The 17,539-nt window shown below is 37.7% G+C and overlaps 1 protein-coding gene across 15 annotated transcripts in view; it reads left to right on the top strand.

Annotated features, from left to right (window-relative positions):
• Positions 1-17,539, top strand: part of MAP3K13 (mitogen-activated protein kinase kinase kinase 13) — a 165,042-nt gene that overhangs the window by 100,403 nt on the left and 47,100 nt on the right. For 6 of the 15 annotated variants that reach the window (XR_011428777.1, XM_070242661.1, XM_070242662.1 and 3 more), the window contains one exon: positions 15,079-15,208. The exons of the other annotated variants lie outside the window; for them this stretch is intronic. The gene's annotated coding sequence lies outside the window, so the exon portion shown is untranslated. The remainder of the gene's footprint in view (positions 1-15,078; positions 15,209-17,539) is intronic. 15 annotated transcript variants of the gene reach the window in all.

The raw sequence follows: 17,539 nt of genomic DNA on the forward strand, positions 1-17,539 counted from the left end.
TAAATACTGGATGTGTTTGAGAACTTATTACCTTACCTCCTGATAGTGAAGACTTTATGAAGAGGGGAAAATTTTAAACACAAAAGATTAAGAGAGAGTGTGAATTTGCAATGAGCAGAATGGCATTATAAGAACAGGTGAAGGAGTTAGCACTTCTCTAAGAAGGGGTCTCCTGTAGCTACCATTGCCAGCCAAGGCAGAGAGGAAAGCACGCTGGTGGGGGTGGGATAAATTCTGCGGGGCAAATTGGTGGCAGAAGTTCACACTTGAATGTGAGAGCTGCTTTACACCTAACAGGCTGTAGAAACTAAGTGGATTATTATTAAAAGTGAGAGCTGGCAATCAGGCCAGCTTCACAGGTGTATACCCTGTGCAGTTACACAGGGCCCCGCACTTGGTTTTATGTTGTGCTGCCTCTATCTTGAAATGCTTGATAGTTCTTGAACAAGGGGTCTTGCATTTTTATGTTGTATTAGCCCTGCAAATTTTGTATCCAGTCCTGTTGTCAATGTATGAAGTTGTCAGCTGTTCTCACTAGCAATGTATCTTATCTTAGTACATTGAACACTTGCTGTGGCATGTGCCCCCCACCCCCATTTTTTTGTTTGTTTGTTTTTTTTGGTTTTGCTGAAGAAGATTCACCCTGAGGCAATATCTGAGCCACTTCCTCTATTGTGTATGTGAGTTGCCACCACAGCACAGCTGCCGATGAGTGGTGTAGGTCCCTGTCCAGGATCTGAGCCCAGGCTGCCAAAGTGAAGCACCTGAACTTAACCACTAGGCCACGGGGCCAGCCCCTGTGGCATGCCCCTTTTTGCTCTAAGGCCAGCATGTTTATTCCTTCCTGGCTACTGTTAGATTTCTAAACGAGGCTCTGAAGAATGTGTTTGTAGCAATGAATGACTTAAGGGAAACTCTGCATCAATTTTATTCCCCCAAACAATGTTATTTCACTAATAAGGATATATGCATTATTTAATGTAATAGCATAATTTGAGAAACTACATATTTTACTCATTCCAATTACTGTGGTCTTGAACAAAAGTTTTCTGATTTTTGTATAAGTAATGAGTAATGGTTTTTATGAAGCCAAATTCTTCTGATCTGAGAAAAGGGGCTTGTTACAGCATTCAAAACCTTTCATAACAAAAACGTGACACCACCCCATAGTTATAGCTGTGCTTATCCCTGCCCTCCATGTACCTTATGTTCCAACTATTCCAGACGGCTTGATATTTCTGGAAAATCTCATTTATTTTCTTGCTTTCCGTTCTTTTCTTTATGGGATTCTCTTTGACAGGAATGTATGCCTTCTTCCAAATAACACCCCAGCCTCCCCCAGCCTCCACCCTTTCTCCACTGGTGTGACTCTCTCTCTTCCTTCAAGGTCCCACTTTGTTGCTGCAATGTCGCTTCCTCTATGAAGTTTGCCCATAATATTCTCTATCAGAGTTAGTTGTTGCACTCTCTGTTGTGCCATAGCCCATACAGCTCTTGAAGGCTTACTTAATTCTGTCTTGCATTGTAGTTGTTTACTTGCATATCTGACACACTAGGGTATATACTCCTTGAGGGTAGGACTGGCTAATCTGTCTCTATTCCATCATCTATGGCATCATAGCACAGTGTCTGGCACATACTCAGAGCATTTTTACTGAGTGAGTGTCTTAGTCCATTTGGTCTACTATCACAAATATCATAGACTGGGTGGCTTATAAACAACAGAAATTTATTGCTCACAGTTCTGGAAGCTGGAAGTCTGAGATCAGGGTGCCAGTGTGGTTGGATGAGGGCCCTCTTTGGGTTGCAGATTTCTTGTTGTGTCTTCACAGAGTGGAAGGGCAAGGAATCTCTCTGGAGCCTCTTTTATAAGGGCACTAATCCCATTCGCGGGGACTCCACCCTCCTGACCTAAGCAACTCCCAAAGACCCCACCTACTAATACCATTACCTTTGGGGGCTGGGATTTTGACATATGAATTTGGGGAAGACACAAACATTCAGACCAGAGCAGTGAGTAACTTGGAAGGATTACTCTAGTTCCTTTACAGTATTGTCTTGTGTGTTTAAAGCACTTGGTTGTAATTCCCTAAAATGAAACAATCAATTGACATCAGTTGATCTTGTTGGGAATAATTTTAAGAATCATTTGTGGAAGAGAGAAATAATAAAAGCAGGGCTGTCACTGAGAATGAGGCCTCTTAGAATTGTATAATGTAGCAACCTGGGTGAAACAGTAGCAAGAGTCCAGGAGTGGAAAAGTTAAAAAAGACTTTTTTAACTGGAGGGCCCCAGAGTAGTCAGGAAAAATTACCCAAAACAGTTTGAAGTCAGAAAAACAGGAAGCTTAGGGTACCATTTGACTCTCAATTTAGCCATCTCTAGCCAGCAATTTAGTTCTCAACTTTTCTTTTTGTAGCACCTTCCTTTAATTAGATTATACTGCCATGTCAAGAAAGGGCTTGAAATAAAGCCAGGAACATGGCAGCCCTACTTAGGAGTTTACTAAATACATTTTTATTCTACCACTTTGACTCTCAAACTAAATCCTAACTTTTATGAAATTTGAGTTTTTTCTTTTGATTCTGCCTGGCTGTGAGTAAGGAGAAAGAGAAAAAGAGAACAAATCAGAATCTGAATCTGGATCTACTGGGGTTATAAAATAATCAGACTCTTCTTTGAGCTTCTCTGTGACCACAGCCAATCATGCCTTTAATTTTATCCCATGGAATTTGACATATGTAGGCTAAAGGAAAGAGCCACTAGTTCTAAAACCGGGATTGTCCAAGGGGTAAGTGGGTTAATTTCTAACTTACTGGCACAATTGATAGAGCATCCTAGCCCTATGGTCATTTCAGTGATTGTGAGTAGAAGGCCATTTAGTAGACTAGGTATAGGGACTCTGTGATTCCTCATAGGTATTTAACTGTTTTCATGTTTTAAATTTTGCTGCTCAATTCATGTCAGTCTGGTGAGGTTGAGTGAATGGCCCATTGCAAAACCCATTCTCACTAATGAGTACTTGTTTTTATGCAAGGCAAGTAAAAAAGGGCTCCGTGGAAAAATCCTTCAAATGAAAGTTGGAAATAAGTGGGGTGGGATCATCCCAGAAGAGATGTGGGGTATATTCCCACATCCAGTAAAGTTAAAAAATTAATATTGAAAGTATGCCTGGAAAGGAAAGAAAATCATAAAAGCATAATAGAAACACTAAAGATCTTATGGGAAGGACACTTTGATTTGCCTCAGTAAATGATTTTCTGGCACCAGATCCTGGATCTTTACCTCAGCCTTTAATTCAACACTGATTCTGGGGTGGGAAACTCTAGGGATGGCTTTTAGATTCTAAGGACGTATAACCTTGACTATGTTAAACTCTTAGCTCGTTTTATTCTCTAAACTCATTATTAACTTTCATTTAGAAACACTCAAAAGTACCTCTGTCTCAAAAGGTATTAAAGGATTCTGAATACAAAATTAATTCTAATGTATAAATAAGTGGGAAGTTATAACTGTAAAGCAATGTGATTGCATTTTAACAAAGCTTGCCACAACTTACACAACTAAATGGACTTTGTCTTTATCAAAGGCATCCTAGCAAAGGTGTCAGGAAAGGATCAGTGTCCTTGGAAAACTGATAGTTTCGAAGGAGCCTGCTAGAAGGCTGTTGATGTGTTCTGGTGATTCTGCTATTGCTCAGGACAGCTTGGGGTCTTTGCCTTCAGCTGCCATTTGCAAATCTCAGTATTGGAGCTGGGGGTTAGAAAGGTTCAAGTCGGTTCTCTCTCCCCACACCCTGCCTCTGTTAACCATTGTTCTGTTTTCTGTCCCTGTGGTTTTATCTTTTGTATAAATGGATTTCATATAAATGGAATTATACAATATGTAGCCTTTTGTGTTTGGCTTTTTTCTCTGAGCCTAGTGCTTTTGAGCTTCACACATTTTGTTGCATGCTATATCTTTTCTTTTTATTTGTCTTGCTTTCATCTTAGTGGGGTTTGGTGGGGGGAGGGGAAAACCAGAGATAAAATCTTTATGTTCAATCTACCACATTTAACTAGAAATCTTTTTAACAATTTTAGAAAAAATCAAAAAATGTGAGTATAGAGTGAAATGGTCCAGTTTTGCAGTTGAAATTAAATTTATTTCAGGTGAGAAATGCCAAGACAACAGAGGGAAACCATTTGAAGATTTCAGGGTCTTGATTAGTAAGCACTCAATAAAATGCCTGTTAGTTTGATTTGCATCTACAACAATCTCAAAAGGAAGTTTTATTATCCTCAGTGTACAAATGAGGTATTTCTGTAACTTGCTGAAGACTTCATAGCCAGTAAGTGACAGAGCTGGGATTCAAATAAGGTCTTTCTGACTTGAAATCCCACATCCTTTCCTATTACAGCACATCATAAGCATAATGTAATGAACATGGAGAAAACAACTATTTGTAATATATTGGGCTTCATTATGGTCTGGTTCATTATAGTCCTGGGAGGAACCTTGCAGTAATGGTAGGTTAATCACCGATGAAATTGGCTCAGTGTGTTGTTTATGGCCAACTCACTAACACGTTGGGCATCATCAGAAGGGGTCTGGCAATGAAACAGAAAACAATATCCTCTCCTTAACCCACAACCAGGGGGCAGTGATATTTATAGCATAATTCTGGGTGATAGTCTTAAGGAAAAATGAAGCAAAGTTGGAGATGGATCAGACAGGAGCAATAGAAATGGTTCAGGGATGTGTGTGTCCTGCCTTAGGAATGCAGCCTGGAACTTTTAAGACCCATCAATGTTGAAGAACAAAGGTTGATACTTATAAAATCATGGTGTACAGATTCTGGAATTCTAGACTTTAAGGATATCAGCTAAACTTGAAAACCTTTTTGAATAAACTTTTAAAAGTCTTACTTTTAAATTTTGAAAAGGCATTTTTTACCTTGATTCATTAATTGATTGGACCTTTGTTAATGTCAGGTTCCATGCTAGGTGTTGGGGAAAACAATAATAAAATGGTCCCTACCCTCAGCAAGCTTCTCTTCTAGCAACAGAAACGTGTGTTGAAGAGATCATTTATAATATTCAATGTTAGTAATAAAATTAAGGCATTAAGGATTAATATAAAAATAAGTTCAACACATAAATAAGATTCTTTAATGGATTATGAAAGGCAACAAGTGATGTTTATGTTATATCCATTCCTTTTGGAAGTAGAAGTTACAAAAAATAATCACGCATCCTTTAAAGCTACTGTCAGAGGCAGCATATTAGGCTACAAGGGCCACTAGCATTTCATAGGTTCTTCAAGTAGAGTTGTCTCTTGTCTTCACTTTACAAAGCGTTGTCACTGTAGATCATGCCATGCTTTAAGAACAGCTGGACATACATACGCACAAATTTGCAAAGAGTTATTGAGAACCAGAAAATGGGAGGAAAAAAACTTTCTCACATAGCCAGAACAGACATCGTAAAGTTGATATACCAATCGTCGTTGTTTACTCATAGGAAGATTCTTCAAGCCTTTGTACAAAACCTAATCACTTTTATTTTCACACACTTTTAACAAGCTTGGTTATCTGATTTCTGAGCCGAGGACAAATTATAAGGACATATTAACTACTCAGGCAGATTTACTAAGAGCTTTGAGAAATGATGGCTAATGAGCTGGCTAGGGGCTTTATTCCAGACATTGAGACAGAAGAAAATTCAAATTAACTAAACAAGTGCAATAATAAAGCAATCATTAGCATTTCAAAAGGATTTTCCACTTTACAAATAGATTTACAAGTGTTACTTCAAACAGTTAACTTCTATTGAGGATTTTTAGATACTAACTTTTTAAAAAATGTAATATTTATGAACTTTTTAGGAACGTGTATTGAAAACGTGTGCTTGTAATGAGTTCAAATTATAATTTCTGAAGGGAGGCAGCTAAATACATCTTTAAATACTATCCTTGGTAATATTAATCTCTGTATTGAGGTGCTTCATACTGCCTGTTTTCTATCACAAATGCCTTATTATTCTGCATTTATTTTTCTTTCCATTAGAACTGTCTTGTACATTTATTATTTTTTAACACTTAGAATAAATATTTAATATTTATTGATGCTTTTCCTTGTCATCCTCATCTTGGACAGATGGGACTTATCAAGGATCCTTTAGTAGTCTGCAAATTTCAACTATATATTGGGAGTAGAAATGGAAACTACACTAATGAATAATTAAACAATGGGTTTGATTTACTCTCTAGCACAAGGTCAAATTCACATTCCAAAACAGTGACATGAGACAGGTGAAAAATGATTGATCTTTGCCACCTTCAAATTTTTATTCTTGGCAAAGCTCGAAAACGTTCCATCATACATTTTCTAGAATATCATCTTGATTAAAAAATTAAAACTCAGGACTGCTTCTGTGAGCAAATGTTAAGGAGAAATGTAAAAGTCTAGAGCAATAGGATCTTTCACTAATATGGTATTAATTACTTCTCTATTAAAATTGGACGTTGGATCCAGAGTCTAGAGTTCCTTGCTTCTCTTGGAGTTTCACCCTGGTTATCTATAGTACAGCCTTCTCTGAGAAGTGACAAGAGCTGTTGGTGATTTGAAAAAAACTTCTCGTCCTATTCACTCTCTTCCCTCCGTTAGCTCTCCCTTAGGTTTCTGCTTTCACCTACACTGTTACTGTGATTAGGAACTTCAAAGAAGGGCAATTATGAAAATAGCAATAATCCAATTTCAATTGTAAAATTCTCCACAAATGACTGTTGAAACTACTTAGGTATTTGAAAATTATTCCTCTGGCTCTTCTGATGATTTTAGACACCTGGCTGTGGTCCCTTGGAAAATCGTGTGAAAAAAATCTCTGCTTTAATTTGATCCTGGCAAACCATCATTAGAATGAGCTGTATTTAAATCATTTCATTCACAGGTATTACTAAAATTTGGTAGGAAACCTGTTATCTTAAAGGAGGTAGTGGAGTTCTGTGCATTTAACAAATCCCCGTGTGCAAAGGGAAGCCGCAGTCCTTGTTAATTCTTGCAACAAACAAATCTATTAATGTGAAGAAAGCATGTAGAGCACTGCTGTCCTGTAGAACTTTCTGTGATGATGGAAATGTTGTATTTCGCACTGTCCGATATGGCTGCCACTAGCCACATGTGGCTACGGAGCACTTGAAACAGACTAGTGCAACTGAGGAAATGAATTTTTAATTTTTTTAAATTTTAATTAATTTTAAGTTAAATAAGCACATATGACTAGAAGCTACTGTATTGGACAGTGCAGGTATAGAGTTTTAATGTTAAAACAGAATGAAGTAAACCCTAAAGAAAGTGGGCATATTTTGGAATTCTCCACTTATCTTTATTTGTTGCTGGGAATTTTTACCTTTCATCCTAAATATAGAACCTAAGTTTAAGGTAAGATGTGAATCTAGTCCTTATTTTTCTGACTTAGACCTTTCTTAATTAAGTAGAAGCCCATTATAATGTTGACAGTAGAGTGTTGTGACCAAGGGTATCGGCTTAGACTTGTACTCGGGCTCAGTCTCTGGAACTGGGTTCAACTCCTGTCTTTACCACTTAGTAGCTATAGGTGAGTAATTTAAACTCTCTGTGCCCCCATTTCTTTATCAATTATTATCGGGGTAATAACACTACATTTCTCAAAGGGTTGATGTGAAGATTAGGGAAGTTCCTATAGGAAAAGGGTTTAGAGCAGTGAGTGGCAATAATCTCAGTAAATGTCAGCCATTGTTATTAATGCATTGTTCATCACATTGCTCTGTGTGTGTGTACATGCGTGTAAAGTTCTTGTCCAAAAAATAAATTGCATCGTATCACATCAAGTCCTGTACCAGGAGCTGAGGCTAGATAAGGAGGAAAAGAGGGACAAGGTATGGAGATAGGTAATACTTGGATTCTACTCTTAGTGAATTTACAAACTAATAGGAATGAGTTATTTCTCCTGAAAAATAGAAGTCATGGCCTTTTCATTGCTTCCTCCAATTCTAACAATCTATGATTCTGTCTTCCTAAGCAAGACCTTGAAAAGCAATCCAAGGATGGCAGAAGGACCCTTGACAACTTTTGCCTGCCAAATATATGTAAGACTTGCCCAAGAATAGTTTGTAGGATCTGCAGCTCTGTAGGAAATTCCAAATATATCATTGGAAGTCTGTAACTGATGCTCTTCAGTAGCTCAATTATACTAAAGTGGCAATGAATTATTTGGTTTTAATGTTATACAGTATAAAACAAGTACAGAATGTGTTATATTCATATCTCTACTTAAGTTATAATTTTCTGTCCAACTAAACAGTCCAAATACTGACAGTAAATTTAATGGGAAAAGAGAACTTCCATTATATAATTTAATTCAAAAAGACTTCCCTTCCTCTCTCACTTGCTTAAAGTCATAAACAGTATCTCCTGACAGCAGAGCCAACCAATTCTTACTAAGCAGTATGCTATTCATCACCTCCCTATGACTGGAATATATTTTAATAGCAACAGTTAGCATCAGGATACTACTTCATAGCTTGAAAAGCACTTTCATGTCCATTATCTCTTTTAATACTTACATAAATTCCATGAGGAAGCTGATTTTTTAGAACCCATATGTTGCAAGCTGCCTCCACTATAAGTACTTAATTACAACATGGATATCCTTTAATTTTCATTGAAGAAATGCTTTTTTGGAGCATATTACATAGTATTGAGACTCATGGATGACCTAAATGTAGTAAATAGTATTTTACATATTTAGAGGGGAAAATATTCCCTATATTTCAGCCCAGGCAGAAAGAACAGATAATCCAATGGATATCCAACTGCTATAGAGCTCATGACTGACACCAGAGTTCAAGTTTCTCACCAAACTGAAATATCCAGAAGCCAGAGGTAGACCTTTTAGTAGCAGGGGCTCAGCTCTATGAGTTTCATTTCCAGTTTTGGCCATTATGTCACTGCCTTTAGCAGCAGGATCTCCAGTGGTTTGGTGCTTAGGGTCAGATCTACTTTCTGTCTTTCTCCAAGTACCCTATTCTGTGCCTCTGGAGGTTGACTTGTATGGATTGCATCAGTGGACTTTCTTGCTCTCTGATTTTCTACTAGGTTCAATCAGTGGGAAGCACGGGCAGAATCTCAGAGAGCAAGAGGAGAGTGAGGGTGGGGTTCAGTATTAATTCCCCTAGCTCCGCCCCTCTCAAGTCATCACACTTTGGTTGCATCCTTCTACCAAAGGCCACCTCACTCTTATTCGATAACCTTCTTCTATAGCTATGCTCTCCAAGCTTTGGTATCATTCTTTCATCTGCCCAGTTAACAGCCTCCTGGCTGTTACTAGCTTTGGGAAATAGCACCATCCCTTTTGCTTTTCCTACCCCTGCCTTTGTAAGTAGTCTCTTATTAAACTCTCTTCATTTGCCCCATTTGAGTGTGCCATCCATTTCTTGCCAGGGCCTGGGCTAATATAGGATTCTACAACTTCAGTGATAGCGCCTGCTTCTGCTGCCAGCTCATCATATAGGCAGTGTTCACACAGACTTCAGAAAATCTTAATTCAGAAAAATGATTATGTATAGCATAGAAAGTTTCCTTAATTTAATCCCTAGTACATTTGGCATATGAATTAATCTCTAATTAGATTATTTTTTTCTTTAAAAACATACCTAGTCTACAAAGGAAGATACATATATGACATAGTAAACAAATGTAGTTATATGTTAATATCATGATATTTATTAGAAGTAATTATTAAATATGTTTTTATTCTCAACATCAAATTACTAATTTGTGCTACTCATACTATCTCCTAGTTAGGGGATTATTAATCTTTCAATATCTATAATTCTTCAAATTACATCCAAAAAATTTTTTTCTTTTTGCCAACTAGACAAGCCATAGAAACTGTAAGAGTGGTCAGAGTGGTCTCAGGGCCTGGGGTCGATAAACAGTGATGTCAAATCCTGCAGGCTGGGCCATTGCTTATTTCTGGGCTAAGTGGCTCTACTTAACCCCTTGGAAATAAATGATCTTTTCATTATAAAATGGAAGTAGCCATCCTTTGGGACAACTTTAAGGCTCCCTTTTTCTGTGGATATTTCCCTGAAATGATTAAGGACAAATCTGTTGTAAAATATATGTTCTCATTTGATCTTACTCCTTTAATGATATGGATATTATTATTAATAAAGAATATACTCTCATTTTAGGATAAAATGTTTATTAATTTAAAATATAAATAGCAAACTTTTATTAAGTGCTTACTCTGTGCCAGGTAATATGTTAAGCACTCTGTGAGCATTATCTCATTTAGTCCTCATTGCAACCCTATCAGGTAGAGACTCTTATTATCCCAGTTTTTGATTCTGGAAACTGAGACACACAAAGATAAGGAACTTCCCCATGGACAGAATCAGTATTAGGACCCAGACAGTTTGAAACCAGAGCTCACACATTTTACTACAATGTTAAATTTATTACTTAGGGCTATTTTTTAATGATTTTTCTAAGTTTGTGGGAAGTTGCTAATGTACAGAGTTCTCTAGGCCTAGAGCCACAACAAACTTTTTAGACTTTGCCCAAGGCATAGGGTGTTCATGAAGAAAATGAAAGCAAGCTGCCTGAAGACACAATGACGTTGCCAGGAAGATGGGTGACATGGAGTAGAATTAGTCCCTGAAAGGCAGAACATCTTCATGTCTACATAACGTGATGTGGAAACATGCGGATTTCTAGGGAAGAAATTCCATCATCTCCCTTGGGAACAGTTCTGCAATAGTTCTCCAATTTTCTAATTACTCTTTTGTTTAAAGCGTAACAATGTTGTCCTAGAGACATTTTCTTGAATCAATAAAATGATCTCCTAGTTTAACATAGCAATGTTAAAATCATGAGAATTAGGGTTTTTTCTCCCAAATATTAACTACATAGCATTAATATTCTCCCAAATATTATAGCTACATAGAGCTTCTCCCTTTTTTTTCAATTTAATTAAAACCTGGAATGTAAAAATAACTGCTATAATTAAAGACAAAGGAAATTAAATATGAAAAAGAAGTTACATACATTTGGGATTTTTCTCTCCCATTTTCCATCTTACTTTTCCCCTTTTGACCTGGTATCTCTCTGTTTACTGATGCTTTGTGCTTTCATTTAATTTCAAATGAATGTTACAAGCTCAACACCCCTCAATTTCTATGTATATTGATCTATCCTCCTTTTCTTATTCCCCTTTTCTCATTCTTTCACTTTTCTTAAAAAAGCTTACGGTCTTCCCTTTGCCTTCCTTTCGTATCCCTTGATTTTACATAAGTATTGAGCATATTGACATATATCTTTTTATTCTAGTTTTTCTAGTTAAAGACTGGGATATCTAACAAGTATCAAGGATTCACTGTGTACTGGGTGTACTATATATGCATTATCGCATGTAATCATCTAATCTGTTCTATATGAAGTGAATTCTGTCATCCCCAATTATAGATAAGGAGGCTTAGAGAGAAAGTCAAGTTAATGATTAAGATTTGAATCCAGGTCTATCTTCCTCTGGTGCTTTCCCTCTTTGCCCCTCACAGTCTTGCCCTCTATATGATGACGTGCATAGAATGTTCTGAATTGATTCATTGGGAAACAGTGTTAAACTGTGCATTATAGACCAAATTTTTTAAATAATCTTAATTTTAATAATTTTTAAATAATTTCAGTTATTTCAATTGTTCTCCTGAACTATTTATCTTTTTTTTTTCCATTTTCTTCCCAAAGCCCCCAGTATGTAGTTGTGTATTTTTAGTTGTGGGTCCTTCTATCTGTGGCATGTGGGACACCACCCCAGCGTGACCTGACGAGCAGTGCCATGTCCACGCCCAGGATCCGAACCAGCGAAACCCTGGGCCGCCAAAGCCAAGCATGCGAACTTAACCACTCAGCCACGGGGCCAGCCTCTCCTGAACTATTTATCTTAAGGAGAGTTATAGATTTCCAAAAAGAGAGAGGAAAGGCACAAAATGACAGGAAAGGAAAAGGAGAAAAGGGACTAGCATTTATTGAGTGCTTAATGTATACTTGATGCTTTTATCAGGGACCAACTTAAGTCCATAGTTCTATATATTCTATATTCCTTCCTTTTCTTTTTTTTAAAATTAGGATATCTCTCTATCTTCTGCTTTTCTATGAATAAATGTCCTGCTCAAAGTTCCTAAAGATAATTCTTTACCCAAGGTTATTTTTGTGATCCTAAATGCAAGAGTTTTAGTGCCTTAGCATGTAATTCATCTCGACCTTAGAACAGGGAAATAATCAGAACACTTAGATATGCCCTTGGCTCTTCATCTGTCTGGAGTTTCAGTTCTGGTAGTCAAACTTATTCTATCTTTTCCAGCTTGAATATGATTCTTACTAGTAGAAAAGGTAAAAACAAAATAGGAGTCGTCAACTTTTGTTTCTTCATTGTCATCTGTTTTTTTATTCATTTTTCTTTTTGGTTTTCTTTTCTTTTTGTTTATAATTATCCTTAAGACTGTTTGCAAGCCTTAGCACACACTGACAATTAGGTTTCCTGATAATGACCTTAACATTTCATATCATTTTTCATATATGCAAATGTAGTAAAGTTGGCTCATTAGTCTATATGTTTAAAGCAAGAAAGATTTGGATTAAAAACTTCTGATTTAACAAGTAATGCATACTGATAATAGAAATTTAGGAAAATAGAAAATTTAAAAGAACAACAGTGATAACTACTGTTGACCTTTTCAACCTATTTTCCTGTTTTCTTGAAATGCTTCTATAATTTTTATACTTATTAACATTTGTATATTTAAAGGCATATATGTCTGTATCTTATTTTTTAAGACATTTTAAGTGAATTTATTCAGTTATTGATTTTCTTCTTCATATGGCAAGTCAGATTTAGGTCAGAAAATGTTGATTCTGTTCTGGAATAGTAACACTTGTAATATTATGTATTATTTATCATAGATTCATGGAGGTTATAGAGAAATCATTCCTTTGGTGAAGAAATATGTTTAGCCTTTGACTTAAGGTATATTTGAAGCCTCACAAGTTTCTATTTCTTGATAAGTTTATAGTCTACAACTGTGAAAATGAAGCATCTTTATTCATTTTAAAACCTACATTATAAACTTATTTTAACCTTAATCATGGTTGTATTCATAGGTATTAGTATTCAAATGGTAATCTGTCAACATGGAGGATTTGCCTTCTTGTAATTTTTATTTTTTGCTGCTCCAGCATACTTCAATATTATTAAACATTCATAATCTTAACCAAAAGTATAGATATAGGGTAGGCGCTGAATCAATATTTTTGAATACATGATTGTTAAATGCAATGTTATAAAGAAGATGGAGTGATGTAGCTCAGAGGATTCGGCTGATGGGAGCTTATTATTGTCCTGGGGGTTTCTCTAGAGGATTCACAGGAACGAGAGCAAGTTAGGGGAAGGGCGTGATTGTAGGCCACGCTTTTGATCTGATTTTAAATCACCTACTTATAATTTTGTAATTCCATTAAAAAGAGCTGTCTAATTTTTTTGAAGTTCAAATCAAGATCTCAGTGCCAGACCTCTATGGTGGGAGGATCGCTTTATGTTATTACTAAGAACAAGTGACTTAATCCCAGTTTTAAAATGGAATGATGCCCTAAGAGCAGAACTCTCTCTTATGCTCTAAATACTGCTATATGCATTTTAAAGAAAGGACCAAAGGTTAGGATGGCAGTGTCGTGTTCATTTTAAGGCGAGAAAATGCCAAGTAAAGAGAAGATAGCTTGGGAAGAGCTCAGCATCAATCAAGAAACCTCAGCAATAATGCTTAATTTAAAATTTTATTCATTGTTACTCATATTGAAAACTTTGTGTGGCAAAATTGTCCAAAATCTTTGATTTACTTGTATTTGTAATATAAAACTCAAAATCTGGTCTATTATAAAATTATTCTCTATTAGCAATATGGGAAAATTTTTATTATATAATAAAAGCACAAGAATTCGAGGGCCATTTGGCCCCATCGCCTCTTCCATTCCTCTTTTTCTCTGTCCCAAATCCATCTTGGCATGAGGCCAAGGTAATTTCCAGAAATTGGCAGTGCCCTGGCAAATGCACAGCTGCTGCTGTCTCCAACCCTTGGCTACTAATTTTGCACAAACCACTTCCTCCTCCGGGGGCTGGGAAATTCATAGGGTGAGGGATATGTGCCTGGACGGCAGATCCGGAAGCACCTACCTTGTGCTCGGGGCGGATTCAGGAGCCCTTGTAAGGACAGCAGCAGTGTCACCTCACCTGCAGCCCTGCCCACAGAACTTCCTCCTGACAAGGGCGGCATGCCAGCCTTGCCCTTTTACCCCCCTGCTCTGCCTTATCTTTTTCCATTTGACTTGCAATGTTTAAAAATCTTGCCTCGTTTCCTTTCTGTCCTCTTCTAATAAGTACTAGCTTTGACTTCTTATAGGTGAAAATAGCCAAACAGTCCATTCCCTTGAGGGTACCCGAGCCAAATCTGGACAGAGAGAGGAACTGAGAGGAAAAAAGACAGAGGTAGAGATGGTGGGGCTGCTTGTGTTCCCTCAGTTTCCACTTGCCAGCTTCTTCACTGGCAGTGGCAGTGTGTGGGTGTGCATACAAACACAGGTAAAATTTAGACATTTTTATCCTCCTACACTCTTCTTAAATGTAGAATCAGCTCTGATCATATTCAAATATAGTCATGGCGATGATTTCTTTCCCTTTGTTCTCATGACTCTCCATTTCTCTGCCTTTGTTGGTTGAGATTGGACTTGGTATTCTTGGTGAGCAGAGGACGCCTCTCTGACTACCCATCTTTATACACGTCTTGAAGTTTCCCTCACCTCTGCCCCCTCCCAGAGCAGTGCTGAGTCACCAGGAGCTGGGTGGCCTTTCACTGCTCTGTTGACAGGTACAGGGTCACCCTCCAGGTGGGTTCTTGTGCTTCCCTGGAAGGAGCTTTAGTGTATCTAGAATAACACTGTGAATTGCTGTTGCTTTTGTCATCAGTGGTCATGATAACCTGGCTATTTGTTTCTCTTTGAATAAACAGACAACCAGACTAGGGGACGAGCATAGCGTGAGGAAGGAGGACTCATCCCAGCTCAGCCACTCGTTAGTGGTTCTGTTGGGCAAGTCAGCAATCTCTCTGGGATTTGATTCTCATTTGATTCGTAAAACAGGTGGGTTGGACCATGTTCCTTGAAGGTCCTGTTACTCTTTGATGTCTTAAATATCAAAGTGAAGTGATGACTCTGCTGAAGTTCTCTTCCTTAGGCTCATTCCCAGTGCCAATGTGAACAAGTCCACTTCATGTGCACCCTTAACCTCTTAGAAATAGAGAGATTATAAAACAAACACTTGTTTTTCTAACTTTTTCTCTATGAACCGATTCAGTATGATATCATCAGGGAGAAAGTCAGGATAAAAATGGACACAATGGAAATTTACCAGGAATTAATATAAAGTCCTGTAGTTTGATTCAAAGAACAAATCGCACAAATATGTGGGTGGCTGAAATTCACATATACATTTGGGTATTTGCATTATCCTCAAGTCTGATGTGAGCCGATAGCATAATGTGTGCCCTGTGCTGTATGGGATAACCATGAGTCCCAACGGCAAAGGCAGACTGGAAGTTGACTGCTGAGGCAGTGGCCAGGTCACATAGTATGAAGTCAGCAGTCTTAAAAGACATCGTCTAGAGCAAAGTCAGAGAAGCCAAAGGCAATAGACAGTGAGAGACAGGTTGTAGCAGGAAATCAGCAAGAAAGCAAAATGAGGGATTCATAATGTCAAAGCTTAGAGACGAGCACAAAAGGAAGGGGATGGGGAGGATGAGGTGGGGGGAATGAAGGTCAGTTCAGCAAACAGCTATTGCTGTAACAAATAGGTCCAGCTTTTCTTTCTCATTCTTTCTTTCTTTTTTCCCAAGCTTACATTCCCAGGCAGCATCCCAGTCCCTAAATTTCTCCATGCCTGAGAACTTAAGTCCCTGTTAACCCACCCTTATCCAGTTAAAGTCATTTCTGATTTGTTTAAAGGGAAGACACTGCATTATTTCATGAGCTTTCAGAGGTCTCTATGTGAAGGCAGGAGTTACCTTTTTTGACAGGAAATACCAAACATTAGCAGCTATTTCATTATTTCTGGGTTACCAACCTTCTCCCACATGCCCTGGTCTTTTCTTCTTCCCTGCCTCTGCTAAAGCTCTTGTTCTTCCCTGTCTTCCTTTCCTCTGTCAGTCTCAAACACATCTTCCTTTCAAAGGTTCATCTCGAGTCCTACCTCTTTCGTTCAGCTCAGTTGACTGATCCTGCCCGTCATTGTTTCCCTTCTCCCAGCAATGTATAACAGAATATGACACAGCGGGGAGAGCGGGCAGACAGAAGGTAATTCCTCCAATGTAATTATTAACTCCTTAACTAGTTTGTAAGCTTTGAAAGGAAGGAACTGTGTCTTACAGAGACTGCATGGTACATGGTACAGGAGAGAGTTTTAGGATAAAGAAAAATAACCTGGTATTCAATCCTGGCTCTATGCATTCTCTAGGTCTTAGTGTCCTTCTGTGAAAAACAGGGATAATGATTCCATACTCTGGCTTCCTTATACAAGGGATCAAATGTTTGGATCAAGATCATAGGCAACAGCATTTTTTAACCTGTGAAGCACTCTAAGAAAGTGAGGGGTTATCATAAGAGGTGCCATCATGTTGTAAAAAAGGCAAGGGAATTTGGGGATCTGAATTTTGAGTTAGATTTTAATTCTGCTCTACCATTTATTCAAAATATAACCTTAGAAAAGTTCCTTCTCTGTAAAATGAGAATGAAACTCTTACAAGGATTATTAGTGCTGGAGCTGACTTATACACCGATTTGTAAGAACCGATTGTGAAATATTCAGTAACTTGGCAAGTAGGTTGTTAAACTCTTATTAGCTTCAGATCTGCCATGGTAGGAATAGTTGTATCAGGTAAATAGGCAAACACTACAAGTCGGACCATTGGGTTTTTTTCTGGAGAGGTGATTTCCCAGCACATCGCTGATTATGTAAACAAGGCTCTGGAAATTGTACAGCACTTGGTCTTATTTGTTTAGAAGTAGTGATGGTAACAGTAGTAATATTCTGCATCGACAGAACCTAGCTTAGTGCATGGCAGAGCTCCTAGCACATATTTAATAAATACATTATTAATTTTACTTGGATTCACTCGTGTTATTTCGATACTTCTGCCCCTGAGCTAAAGGAGCCTCCATCTTTACCTCTCTTCAAATCTCTCTCTTCAAATTGTCTTTTTAAAATCAGATAACATAAATAAAAGCCTGGTTCAGTGCATGACACACACACAGTAGGCCTTAAACTCCCTATGTCCATAAGTGAGCTAATTACCTTCTTTCCAAACCTTCTTTTCTTCTGATATTTCCTATCTCAGTTAATGGCATTGCCCATCTATGCATTATCCCAAGTAAGTTTTCTGAAAGTCTTCCTTTCCTCTCCCTTTTCCTCACCCACCC

The sequence above is a fragment of the Equus caballus genome, chromosome 19 (genome assembly GCF_041296265.1).
Source record: "Equus caballus isolate H_3958 breed thoroughbred chromosome 19, TB-T2T, whole genome shotgun sequence".
NCBI classification, from domain to species: domain Eukaryota; kingdom Metazoa; phylum Chordata; class Mammalia; order Perissodactyla; family Equidae; genus Equus; species Equus caballus.